At 40.9% G+C, this 12648-nt stretch overlaps 1 pseudogene across 1 annotated transcript in view; it reads right to left on the reverse strand.

The window, feature by feature from the left end:
• Positions 1-2002: 2002 nt before the first annotated feature.
• LOC147903279 (mannose-P-dolichol utilization defect 1 protein homolog 1-like) overlaps positions 2003-12648 on the reverse strand; it is a 28518-nt pseudogene continuing 17872 nt past the window's right edge. Inside the window, exons 4-9 of the transcript XR_015540802.1 lie at positions 3500-3566; positions 3270-3329; positions 3084-3144; positions 2747-2788; positions 2261-2406; positions 2003-2123 (exon numbers count right to left, since the gene is read on the reverse strand). The product of XR_015540802.1 is annotated as a mannose-P-dolichol utilization defect 1 protein homolog 1-like (transcript). The remainder of the gene's footprint in view (positions 2124-2260; positions 2407-2746; positions 2789-3083; positions 3145-3269; positions 3330-3499; positions 3567-12648) is intronic.

Genomic DNA, 12648 nt, shown 5'->3' on the forward strand with positions numbered 1-12648 from the left:
TAAGAGTATGACATATGTAGGTGGCCAATAGAGATGAGACAAGTTAGCTTGTAACTCCACAATGGTGTACACTTATAAGCCTAATATAAACAGCCTAATATTCCCAACCATCCTATTGACCTCATCACTAACCATAGTCTCCCCACTAAACCGGTCAAATTGACCACCTCTCTTGCCCCTCATCGGTTCTGCTGTTTTCTCCCGCGAATTGGAGCGATTGACATTTGAGCTGCTTTGGCGTGACCAATGGCATGCTTTTGCATGAATGGCATGCTTTTTCTTGGTAGTATGCATATATATGGTGGTCTAAGCTTAGAAGCTTACAACTCGAAGTGTAACAACTTATCTGCTAAATGGGTACTCAGGCTTCAGTCGCCGCAACCTTGGTCCATTATATCTTGATTGTTGAATCAGGCTTCAGTCGCCGCAACCTTGGTCCATTATATCTAGATTGTGGATTAGACAGTCGGAGTTCTAAGTTTCTCACAGAGGGCGTTAAAATGGCAAGAACTGCTGCTTTCTGAGTTCGGGTCGAAGATCAATCATTCCGAAATTCTTAACAAACTTTTTCCCATTTGGAGGAAGGCTCTAAATGACTCGAGTGATTAGGATAGGTCACTAGGGAATAGCCAATCCAGATTCGCCCTTGCATGTCTCTAAGACTGCACCGAAAAGGTATGACTACGTGGTCCACAAATTCGGATCGCGAGGGTCATAGATTTTGCACGGTTCCGGCGCTTTCATTTGCTACCAACTGAAAAAAGGTTCCTTTGGTCACCAGTCCGATTTTTCGATGGCCATTAGACCTTCGTGGTTGGGTGAATCAGTCAGGGAAATACTTACCGTGCCTGAGCCGTAAGGACTTTTCCTTTGATTAGGTTGTCAATACTCGGGCTGCCTGGCAACACAAAGCCCCTTTAGACTCTCATTATTTGGCTATTCATCTTCGCAGAGTCTGGAGTTTGACGCCTTCTTATAGGCTTAATTTCATGTTATGGAGGATGCTTACCTGCGAGCTACCCACCAAGGACTTAGTGAAATGGCGAGACATTTCACCACTGTGTCCATTCTACAGAATTCAGATGGAATCGCATGATCACCTGTTTTGGGATGCCATGGTATTTGGCGAATGCTGCAGCAATGGCTATCTCGAACACACATCCACATTCCAATTACATGGACAGCAATCTTTCTTGGATACAAAGCCCAAATGAACGACTCCCAGATTAAGTTGTGCCAGTTAATCAAAGCGGGCACGTGGCGAGATTTATATGGAAAACAAGAAATTTATTACGCAAAATTCCCACAGACCTTCACGTCTACAACAGGAAATCTTGGATCTTTTGATGTTTTTTGCGTAAAAGGATGAATGCCTGCTAGCCGCTACTAAGGCTCTAAGTCAGCTCTGTAATTTGTCTTCAGCTTCATAAGCTCTCCTTTTACTTTCGGTAATCTTCCTTTTAATATTATATACTTTTTTCTCGAAAAAAAAAACCCACATGAAATTTATGTGAATTTTGTCAAAAGGATTTACAATGCCAAGCACAATCCAGATTGAAGTATGGAAAGATACAAAGCAAGAAAGTTGCAAAAAAGATGCCGACAATACAATGGAGAAGAAGATTGTGAAAAACCCTGAAAGATTAACCTTTAATATAATAATAAAGTTCATCACTACTCCCAACAATTTCACACAAAATTGACAAACATTGAAATGTTCTACTTGCGTTGTATCAATATTGGAACATCTAAAATTTACTGCCACGCTTTTAAATGACATAGGATAATAAATTTACTTGAATATACTAACCTAACAGCATCATTCATGTCCCCACAATGATTGAACATCATACATGAGGCTACTGAGAAATTTCATATGATAGTTAACTAACCCATGGATCATCCATATTTTGGTTGGAAGTGTAAAACTCAATGTTGCATGAAATTGACATAGGATAATAAATTTACAGCACAATAAAAAAGGACAAAGTATGAAGCTCTTCAATTTCATGTTCCAGTCAATACAGTTAATCACAATGCGGTAATTGGCAATTGATGCCACGCCAAAATATTCATGGCATTGAATACGTGACAGCTTCCAGTCATGTCCAGCCAATGATTGACTACAATTGAAATCGAGGATTGGGATCAGTTAAACGCTTACACTTCAGTTTTTCAAAATCCTTACAATAATAGGAGACGACAAAAACATCCTAAATAAAACAATGTTGCAGCATAATGTACTGAGAAGGATAAGTACCCTGCAGAATTATTTGCAGACCTTGCAACATGCTAAGAAGCCTTATATATTTTCTCTACTATTTTTTGTTTTTCTGCCACCATAATAAAGAATCTGATATACCACGATACCATTTGTGAGAATACCAAGAATGCTACCGACCACCACTAAGCATCAGTCAAGGTTCCAATGAGTTCAGAGTTCAGTTAGGTGTATGACACTTTTATCTATCATCATAGGCAATGTTTATGTCATGCATTACTCTCAAGTTCAGAGTTCAGTTATCTATATGACACTGCAATATAACGAAATTCTTTTTTCTATCATCATTGGAAACGTTTAGGTCACGCATTATTCTCAGGTTTAGAGTTCTTAGTGTATGACATGGCAATAGTGAGAATTCTTTTATCTATATCATTGGAGATGTTCAGATCATGCATTATTCTCCTAGATTCTAATTATCAATGACACGTCTGGAATATCACGTTAATTAGTTTCATAGGATACTGCTTAAAGGTGCCTTCTCTTGAACACTCGTAAATAATCGACCTGCAGCACAGAAAATAATTTCCAAGTCCACCAGTAAGTGTCAGCCCTTCGAAAGTAAAAGCTGAACTAGAAAGAGAAAAATCCCAAAAATGGATGCTAATAATCAGGATCATGCTTTCCTTAACTACTCAAATCCCTTCAGAATTTGAGAGGAATCAAATACGTTTACTTCTGTGTCTATGTCCAGATTTGTGCCTGTGTATTTATGTACATCTTATATTAAAGGACCACATACAGCTACTCTTTTCTATTTTCTTGACTTTACTTAAATATTCAGAGGTGAAAAGCGACTCACCAAAACATCCACCAAAGTTCAAGAAATTTGAAATAAAGCTTAGCTGACCCGTGCTCTTGTTCTGAAATCAAATTATGCTTCAATAGGACATGACATACTGGGCAACAAATAATCGATAAGGCCACATTCAGAAGAAGGTATAAATCTCTCATTGTTCTTCCTGTAATTAACTAATGGACTACCAACCTGATAATTTTCTGTGATCTGTGGTATCTTAGAAATGATAAAAATTGCATGCTGTGAAACCTGTAAAACGAATTGCAAAAGCATGTGAATCATCTAGGTATGACAAGCTTCGAAAATATCTTGAAATTTGAAAGGGCAGAGATGTTCACAGAAATGTGAGTCATTATTTATAGCTCTGTAGTGGACCCACTTACACGAATATATGTTGAAAGAAGAGACAGATTACTTACATATAACACCTCAAACATGATCGGATCGAGATGACCTGCCATGAGAGTAGGAACAAGGGCACAGTAGCTTGGCAACAGTCAAGGTCAAACTAATAAATTTCCCCGATGTCATTTCCAGAAACTCATAAAAGTGAATCCCTATGGGGCTAAAGAACTTTCATGACTACTATTCCCCTTGCAAAGGTTCCCTTTTTGCAAATCATTGTGTACTAATTTGAAGATAGAACCAAAAATGAAAGCGCATTGAAAACACCTTTACATGAGCAAGTGGATGGGAAAGAATTCCACAAGTGGGTGAATAGTGTAGCCCTCTGTATAAGCCCAAGTTTTCAAAATGAACTACTATGTTTCATGTGCATCTGTATACCAGAAACAGGAGTTGAGGAAAATTTATAAACTGAAACATGGTTCAGGAGAACTAGCAGAGTACAATGGCTATAACAATCGCAGGATTGATATCAGCAATGACAGGTGGCACAGGTCTGACAACAGAAAGTCAGACCTCACCTTGGGAGTGACGGCAAGGGTTGCTTCACAACGTATTTTGTACATATCTTCAATACTTACTATCCTGTCATTTAATGCATTTTGTTTGATATATGCTATTTTTCATAGCTATTCTTGCCCCTCTTTTCTCATGGACAGCTCTTGTTATTGCAGACTCGTACTGTTGGTCGTATGCCAACCAAGAATGAGAATAAAATTTCTTACAAGCATAATACTCGGGCTCTCATTGACTAGATTAAGTAAAAGGGAGCATATCTCGATTGTCCGCAGCAGTGACAGAGGTAAATTTCTAGCCCCTCTTACTACTTCTGTAGCCAACTTTAATTTAAGTACTTAATAAACTTTAACATCTGTATTGCATGTAGGCTACCCTAGCTAGTACCTCTAGAGAGGGCAGGGATCACGAGTCGGTGGAGGCGGAGGTGAGAACAAGATAGATTCCTCCGAGGGCGATGCAGATTGAGGAGATCAATGAGGGCTACACATACTTCTCTGCAGAGCCAGTTCTCAGATTGTAGCTAGTTTGTATATCCTTTTTGTGGTTTCTTGTAATTGACCTTGTACCCATATACCTTCATGACCCCTTGAGGGAATTTTTGCAATGCATCTAGCATTATATGTTCATGCCCCTTCGATGAAATTCTTGTGATATATCTTGCAATATACATATCCATGCCCATTCAAAGGTTCTTATACACATTTGACACTCTTTTATGTTGATTTATAGAGGGGTAGGACAGGGCTAACAAAGTCCCATTCTATCCCAGCAAATTTTTTTCAGGCTTACATAGCATTCGAGTCTGTCGAATATACTGAAGCCTTGCACCACAATGATTGTTTAATCCTGCTGCAGCATCAAGAGGCAGCTTAACTCTATCTAGCTCTCATAAAGAACTCCATCTACCAAAAGAGTGCAGTTCCATTCTAGGCCTACAGGATTGAGCTCAATATGATTCACACTGATGATCATAATGCACAACCTGGCCATTCATCTTGTTTGGTTTGCCCCTATGCAATGCCATGATGATTTCTCCCTCACCATAAACCAGATCGATGCTAAGCACATAATGCCAAAAAAATTTAGCTAGACATTCAACTAAACATTATCATCACGTTGCACAACACATTCTAGGCATTTCCATAGAGAGGAACAGACGCCCACTAGCCTGCTGGCAATCCACGCGATGCTCAAGATCACTGCAAACTACCTTGAACCACAATTCGTGAAGGCTAAGACTACCTATATGTAGCACCCCCCAAATGTAACCAGCATGGCCTAGACAGTCAGCAGAGGTAGATGCATGCTATCCAGTTGCCAATATATAGGACTCATTAATAAGCTCAAATTTGGGCATATGTGACAAGACCCAAGTTTGAGAGTTCCCCACCAAACAATGTTGAGGGAGTGCAACATACTGAACCCCTTTCTCAAGGCATGCGCAATCCCAAAGGTTTAACGGACCTTTTCCATCCATCCATACGCATCCCCCTAGCACCAAAAAGAAAAAACCCTTTTTAGGTGGAACAGGTTGCCTCTTTTCAAGCTGCAGCTAGATCCAAAATGGTCTTCTTGCAATCAGGTTGGCCTTGCATGGATAATTGCGCCTTAGAGAGAACCTATAATTGATAATCCAGGTAGTAGTGGAGGTTAGTTATTAGAGACAAGGCCTTTTGGCTCCTCAGAATTAATATCACCAGTGGAAAAAATGAAAATTTGTTTTGTCCCTACTCCTAGAGTTACAATGGAGATCTAACATGCACGAACTCCAAATCCAGATGGTAGGAAGCAATTGCACGTTACAAGCATGGCCCTCTCAGCAAGAATAAATTCATGCATACCTAGAGCAGGAGCTAAGAAAGAATGCAATTCAGAACTGTCTTGGAGATTAGAGGAAGACACTGAACCGAGGTACCAATATCACTAAGTGCTTAGTATGGAAAATCAGAACCTCAAGCTCTATTTTTAGAATCAGTTGGAAAATTTTCTAGATCCCCCAAATCATGTGCACTGGGGAAAAACTTCCACCCTGACCATCCATGGGCTTATACATGCATCCATGTGACTTATCTACGTGGATTTAGTCCATTTTCGGACCGACTTAGCATAGAGTAAGTTTTGGAGCACAGTTTGGTCATGATCCAGCTCTAGGAATATTCGGAGAGCCCAAATGATGTAACAAATGGGGAGGGGAGACATTGGAGGGGAAAGAAAGGGGAATGAAAGGGCTACTAGAAGGTTCATCAAAACGTGGGCACAATGAGTGGTAGGTGGACTTAAATAGTTCCCTCCAAAGCTGGATGTGCTCTTACATAGCGACCGTCTAAAATAAAGTAAGAATTGCGCTAAGCATTGCAATAAATGAGGGGAGATACAAATGTACCATCAAAGTCTTGAACTATTCCTGAATGCAAGTTTGGTCAGGGGAATCCTACACATAGCATCGCCACATGTGGACATGATCCTGTAAGTGCATTCCCAAAGAACAATATTCTGTCATCTTCCTTGGGATAGAAACCAAACTAGTTTTCTAGCTTTGCGAACTGGTACGAGTGTCCCCTTGGAACTTATGCACTATGACCTTGTCTTGTTCCCCTTGGGATAAAACTAGGTTTCAAGCTTTGTGAACCATTTCCTCCAACTCATTAGAGGCTCGTGTCTCCCCTTGAAACTTATGCACTATGATCTTGTCCTTTACCATCTTTGGCAGCATAGTTTTGGGCGGACCCCCTCCAAAGCCACCTGCACCATCCCCTCTCAAGGCTCACATAGTGAAGACATGGCATCTCATCTCTAATGTTCTCCAGTAGAACACAATGTGACCACAAAGTATATGACATATTGTCATCAACAAGATTTGGCTGGCCACCCGTGCCACTCCCCTGGTGAGACATAGTGAATCCCAATTGGTGCATTACTATCAATGCTCATATATTGTGGACTAACGGAATAAGTCCTAGCTCTAAAGTCCTACCAAAAGCATCATAACATGAAAACTGCAAGCTAAAAAGACTTTAGTAGATGAATGATCTCTCTCCCACTACTCCAAATCATGGCAAGAGCCCATCACTTCATCAGGCATGGTGACCAGCAGAAAATAAGCTCAAGTGCTCATGGGAAGACATATAGACAATATAGTCGAGGTGTGAAAGAAAAAGAATAGAATGATAAATGAAGTTCAAAAGATCTGCTATGAACATGCACCTGGAACTTGTGTGCATTTAAATCCAGAAATTGGTAGAGGGCAAACCCAACGGCCTCTTCAAAAATATAAATACAAACAAAATCTTATTAAGAGCTTCCAATGACCAAAATGATGCTATATATTCCCGTCATGATGTTTATAAGACTGTTGCGAAGTTACTGGTTCTTCTTTTCTATTTTTATGGCAGCTAGGACAGATAGGAAGATAGGTTAAATAAGATACTTAAGGCGGGTAGGAAAACTAGGAGACTAAGGCAATTAAGGCACATAGGATAGTCAGAACTTGGGGCTTAGGTATGGCACCTAGGATGCCTACTGCACCTAGAGCACTTTGCATAGGACTTGCCAGTTGGAAGCCAAAGTTAGGGCAGACTCCTTAGTAAATATTTACAAGGCAGAGACGGACTCTGAAAGCAAACAAAAGGACGAGCAGCTACAGCATTATAAGGACGTATAGTAATTGATGGAAGGCAGTTGATGAACAAAAGGAGAGAGTGGACAGATGGGGCAATCAACCGGGCACTATACGGATGTACGACGATTGACCGACTGCTGGCAGCTGCATCGGCGAGAAACTGACCCCTCTGCTTGTATGGCAGCACATACATGTTGAAAAAATTGCCACGTACTGCCACCTGCCCCACTGGGATGCACTAGGTGCGGGGCTCCCCAAACCACCTACACTACAAAATCCAGTTGGCTAATGTCAGCAGAGGTCAGGTCACAGCAGCCATAAGTTTGCCCCACAGATTCAGTGGCTCTTCACACACGAGCAAAACCAACCCCTTTGCCACAACACAGGGAGAGCAATCAGCCTCTCCCCACCCCATCCTCACATGAAGAAGGCATCAGCCTTCACACACGGTTCTATTCAATTCAGTATCTCGGCAACCACACTAAGATGGGGGGCAGTTGCTACCCAATGTTGCTCTCTCGGGAAGATGTTGGATCAAGCACATGTAGTGCATCCACTTGTGTACATCTCTATTTCAAAGTTAGGCTTGCACACAAAGCATAGAAAGTGGCTGCTCATGCTCTTGGCAAGAAGGACATGGTCTGCAGTTTCTATTGTAGAGGATTCCGCCCTCATGGTGTCAGCAGTTTCCATTGTAGAGGAGTCCACCCTCTCCTACATGAAGAACAAGTACAGCAACCCCCTGAAGTTGCAACAGTGTTGGTACTTGGTTACATTGGATGAACAGCCTCACGTACATAATGGAATGTTGTTCTACGACGATGGAATTCTACAAAGGCAAACATTGTTGTCTCAGTTCCAGCCAGCTTTGTTACAGGCAGTCCATGATTCGACAGTTGAGGAACAGTGACGAGTTCAAAGCACTATGAAAAGTACGTGAGAGACTTTTGCTGGCCACATGTTTATAGTGATGCGTGTCTCATTGCTACGTGACACGTGTGCCAGAAATGAAGGTGCCTGATTAGGTTTATTCCAGTTTCTTGAGTTACCGCCAGCCATAAGTATCAAGAACGCAACGGGTTTGATCATTTGGATAGTTCAACATGCTGATTTTTGTGCGAGGACACTGCTTGCTAGCTCATCAGATATTGATATGGTATTCTCAGGGTTTTAGTGTCCGATCTAGACTCTTATATCATTTGTATGTATTGTTTATGTGGCTCTCCTTTTACTACTTCAATTGTATTTTCCCATCCTTTCTTGATGGAGTGTCCTGTTCTACTGAATCCTCTTCCTCTGATTGTATTTAGTGTTGTTCCACATTGATCTCTTTGAGAGGACTTGTACTTCTGGATTTGCTTTACCCATGTCCTGCTGCTGTCCCATGATGATGTTGCAGCTTGTATTGCTGCTGTGTTGGCTGTATGGTTGTTTGTCTGATTGGCTATCTTTTTTATTTTGCCCTTTTTTCCAGAGGAAAGCTAGCTGTCCTAAATCCTGCTTCAGAGCTCCCTAAAAGCGTCTTGTGAACCCACAATCCCCCATCTACAAAAACAATGATAACATATCAAGAGATGACCCTTCGTGGACCTGGGAGATAGCAATGTACTCTAACGAACATGCAAACATACTAGTGGAAGATTTGAATGCACAAACAGAATCAACGCCAAACAAACAGTGGAAGGAAAAGACCCACTGTGGATGGAAGAAATGAACAAGTATAGTGAAGAAAGGAAAGGATGGAAGAGGACATCAGAAGAGAAAGGAGAAAGCACATCAGAAGAGAAAGGAGAAATCACAAAGATGGGAAAGCAACAGCTCACCTTCTGTGGATGTTTCGGCCTACAAATATGCAATAGCGCACAGTTTTCAAGGATACACATGTAAAGCCCCACAAGGGTCAAGTCTGATTGACTACACGATCATCAACCCACATGCAAGGAAAATCATGAAACATCACAAGCTCAATGAAGAGACTCTTGAGTCTGACCACAATGGATTTTCCCTTGAGATAGAAGCAACAAGAACAGCTGCAGAAAAACAGGAATCCCACATCAACACCCCCACCGGCACCATTCTTGAATAGAAAATTAATACATGGTTAGAAGAAAAGAGAATAGGAGCACCATCCAAAGAGGGCTTTAGGCCAAAACACTCAATGGTGGACCACCAAGTCACAATAAGAGCTGCAGCAGAGAAAGCCATACGTTGCTTGATTTCAAGAAAGCATTGACATAGTATCCTGTAAAAAGTTACAGGAAGGTTATAAAAGTCAAAAATACCTCAAGAACTGAGAGCCACACTCAAACTATACGAAAAGATACTAGCTGCACTAGCAAAGCCACTAGTGGATGTATCAAATTCAAATGAGAAAATAATCATCAGCAGTGACATCCTTCCTCTTGCAAACCCTCGTCGGTCTATTCATTGAAGAACGTATGAGGGCACATAATGGAGAGCAACAACACATTGCTCAATATGCTAAGGCTTACTCCTTACTCCTCGTACACGCAAATGACATAGTTCTCTTTGCAAAAGACAAAAGGACCTGTAGAACACTTAGATTCATTAAATAAAACCTAACTGCAGATGCAAGTCAACATTGCGAAGGCAAAGGTCATGGTAATCGGAACACGAAACAAGAAAGCATCCTTTACAAAATTTTGAAGGGCAGATTATAGAAGTTGTCACAACAGTTTTAGAACTACAAGTGGAACAAATGCAGAGTAACAAGATGTCTTAAAGCCTTATCAATGTAAAAAACAAATGCAAGAAATCACCTCTATGGAACTAGCAAATGAGAAAGTTTTTGAACAGAATCTTCTACAAGCGGTGGTTCTCTATGGCTGCCAAGCCTGGGTACCTGCACTCTCCATAGCATATTGGAAAAGAATAGAAAAATACACAATAGAGTTATAGGAGAGTTGGGGATCAAAGTGCAACCCCCTACCCGATCATGCTGCAAAGACGAGAATGATACTCTGGAAGGGGAAGCATTATGCTAATACATGAGATACCTTAGCAAACTGGCTAAGATGGATTTGTAATCCTTGGTCTTGTTCGTTTGAGGTTGTGAGAGCTAATTCTTATCTTGCAGATCATGTGCCTCTTGAATACCGATGTATCTTGCCCTAGCATTCTTGCCTTTCGTGCTTCTCTATTGAGTTGATTGCTTGCCTACAAATTTCTATTTCTTTCCCGGTTCTTGCCATAATGATCCAACATTTTCTGCATGACTAGTTCTTTGATTTTTCTTCATCCTCTTGGATATTCTCTGCACTTAATCAAGAGAGGATCTGCAAAATCTGTCTGACAAAGGAGATAGAAAATGAAGAGCGCACAGCACACATGCATATAGGGAAAAGTACAGCAGTGATGCAACACCCTAAAAGCACTTCTAAGTCAACCAACCAGGCAATTGGGCTCATATTTGAAGGAAGTTCTAGGACACCACAGCTAAATTCTGGATATGGCATACAGACTAATTACACACATATGAACAACATAGATAATTATCCGACTTTCACAATGGGAAGTCCAGATGTAAAAGAACTACTATTTCATTTGATAGTGGTTTCTAGTCCCACAGATCCTGTGTGTGACTTCAATAAAATTATATCATATCATATTGCTGAAAACATTAGCGATAAAGTTAACAAACTTTGACCTTACATTTAAGTCAAAGAGCAGGAAAAGAGAGTACACGACAAGATGATTTGCGCATCGGGGGGCTTCAGGATTCAAAGAAGAAAAGATCACATGCCTTAAGAAACAAATACCACAGATTGAATAAGAGAAAACGCCATAAGAGGTATTATCAAAGGTAACACAAGCACAGGTTTAATTCAATGAGAGGACAGCAAGAGTTAATATTATCAGACAGACACGCAAGCTGAAGGGTACAAAAATTTGGGTATCTGAAGAGCTCACTCCGACTCACCTTAAACAAAGACATACCGAGCTCGGTTAAGTGAAGGAAGTGCATAAAGGAGGTAAATGGGCTGTTTATCAGGATGGGCAAAGCACTGATTTGAATCTTCAAATCTAAACCCAAAACTCTCAGTCTTAAACTGATGTAATTGTGGCCACTACATGATAGTACTAGAACTTAGTTATGCTATAATAATTTGGGGATGAGCTGCTTTATGAGCTCCACAAACTCTCTGGTTATAGGCTTGTGAGGCCTCTTGCCAACATAAATATTCTCTCTCTCTCTCTCTCTCTCTCTCTCTCTCTCACACACACACACACACACATAATAGAGGAAGACATGGAAAACAGCCTGAAAAAGCTAGCTAATGGGAAGGCTCCAAACACACAAGCGCTAGTAGTAGAGATGTTAACATGAGGAGGTGAGAAAACAAAGAAAATGCTTACCAGGCTTATGAATATGGCTCTAGAGGAACAGTTTCCTTTAGATTGGCAAATAAGCCGAATTATACTGATCCATAAGGGGGGAGATAGCAAGATGGCAAGAATTATCAGACAATCATGGTAAGCAGCCTAATGGCAAAGTTATATGGAACTATCCTTAAACAGAAAACCAGCAAATGGGCAGAGGAACAAGGAGTGAGAGCATCATCCCTGGCAGGGTTTCGCCCGAAGCACTCAACGATTGATCATCTAGTTGCCATAACAGCTGCATCTAAAGGAGTTAAAGGAAAGAAAGAGGCTGTCTACTGCTGTTTCATAGACTTCAAGAAAGCCGTCGACACAGTGCCACGTAAGAGGTTATGTGAAACACTGGAAAAGCTCAAAGTTCCTCAAGAACTCAGAGAAGCCACATACCGACTCTATGAGAAGTTACTAGCTGAGTTAGCACAGCCAATTTTGGATGGGTAATGATCCAAGGGAAAAGCTGTAATAAGGAGTGACATAGGGGTTACACAAGGCTGCCCCCTCTCACCAACACTCTTTGGTATTTTCATTGATAAGTTGAAAGAGTGGATGAGAATGCACACCAAGGAAGGGGTTCTGATTGTGGGGTATGCTTTATTAATGCTTATCTATGCAGTTTTCTTCGCA

Source organism: Dipteris shenzhenensis, chromosome 3, assembly GCF_047967505.1.
Source record: "Dipteris shenzhenensis isolate YYH24624 ecotype China chromosome 3, Dip_SZ_1.0, whole genome shotgun sequence".
NCBI classification, from domain to species: domain Eukaryota; kingdom Viridiplantae; phylum Streptophyta; class Polypodiopsida; order Gleicheniales; family Dipteridaceae; genus Dipteris; species Dipteris shenzhenensis.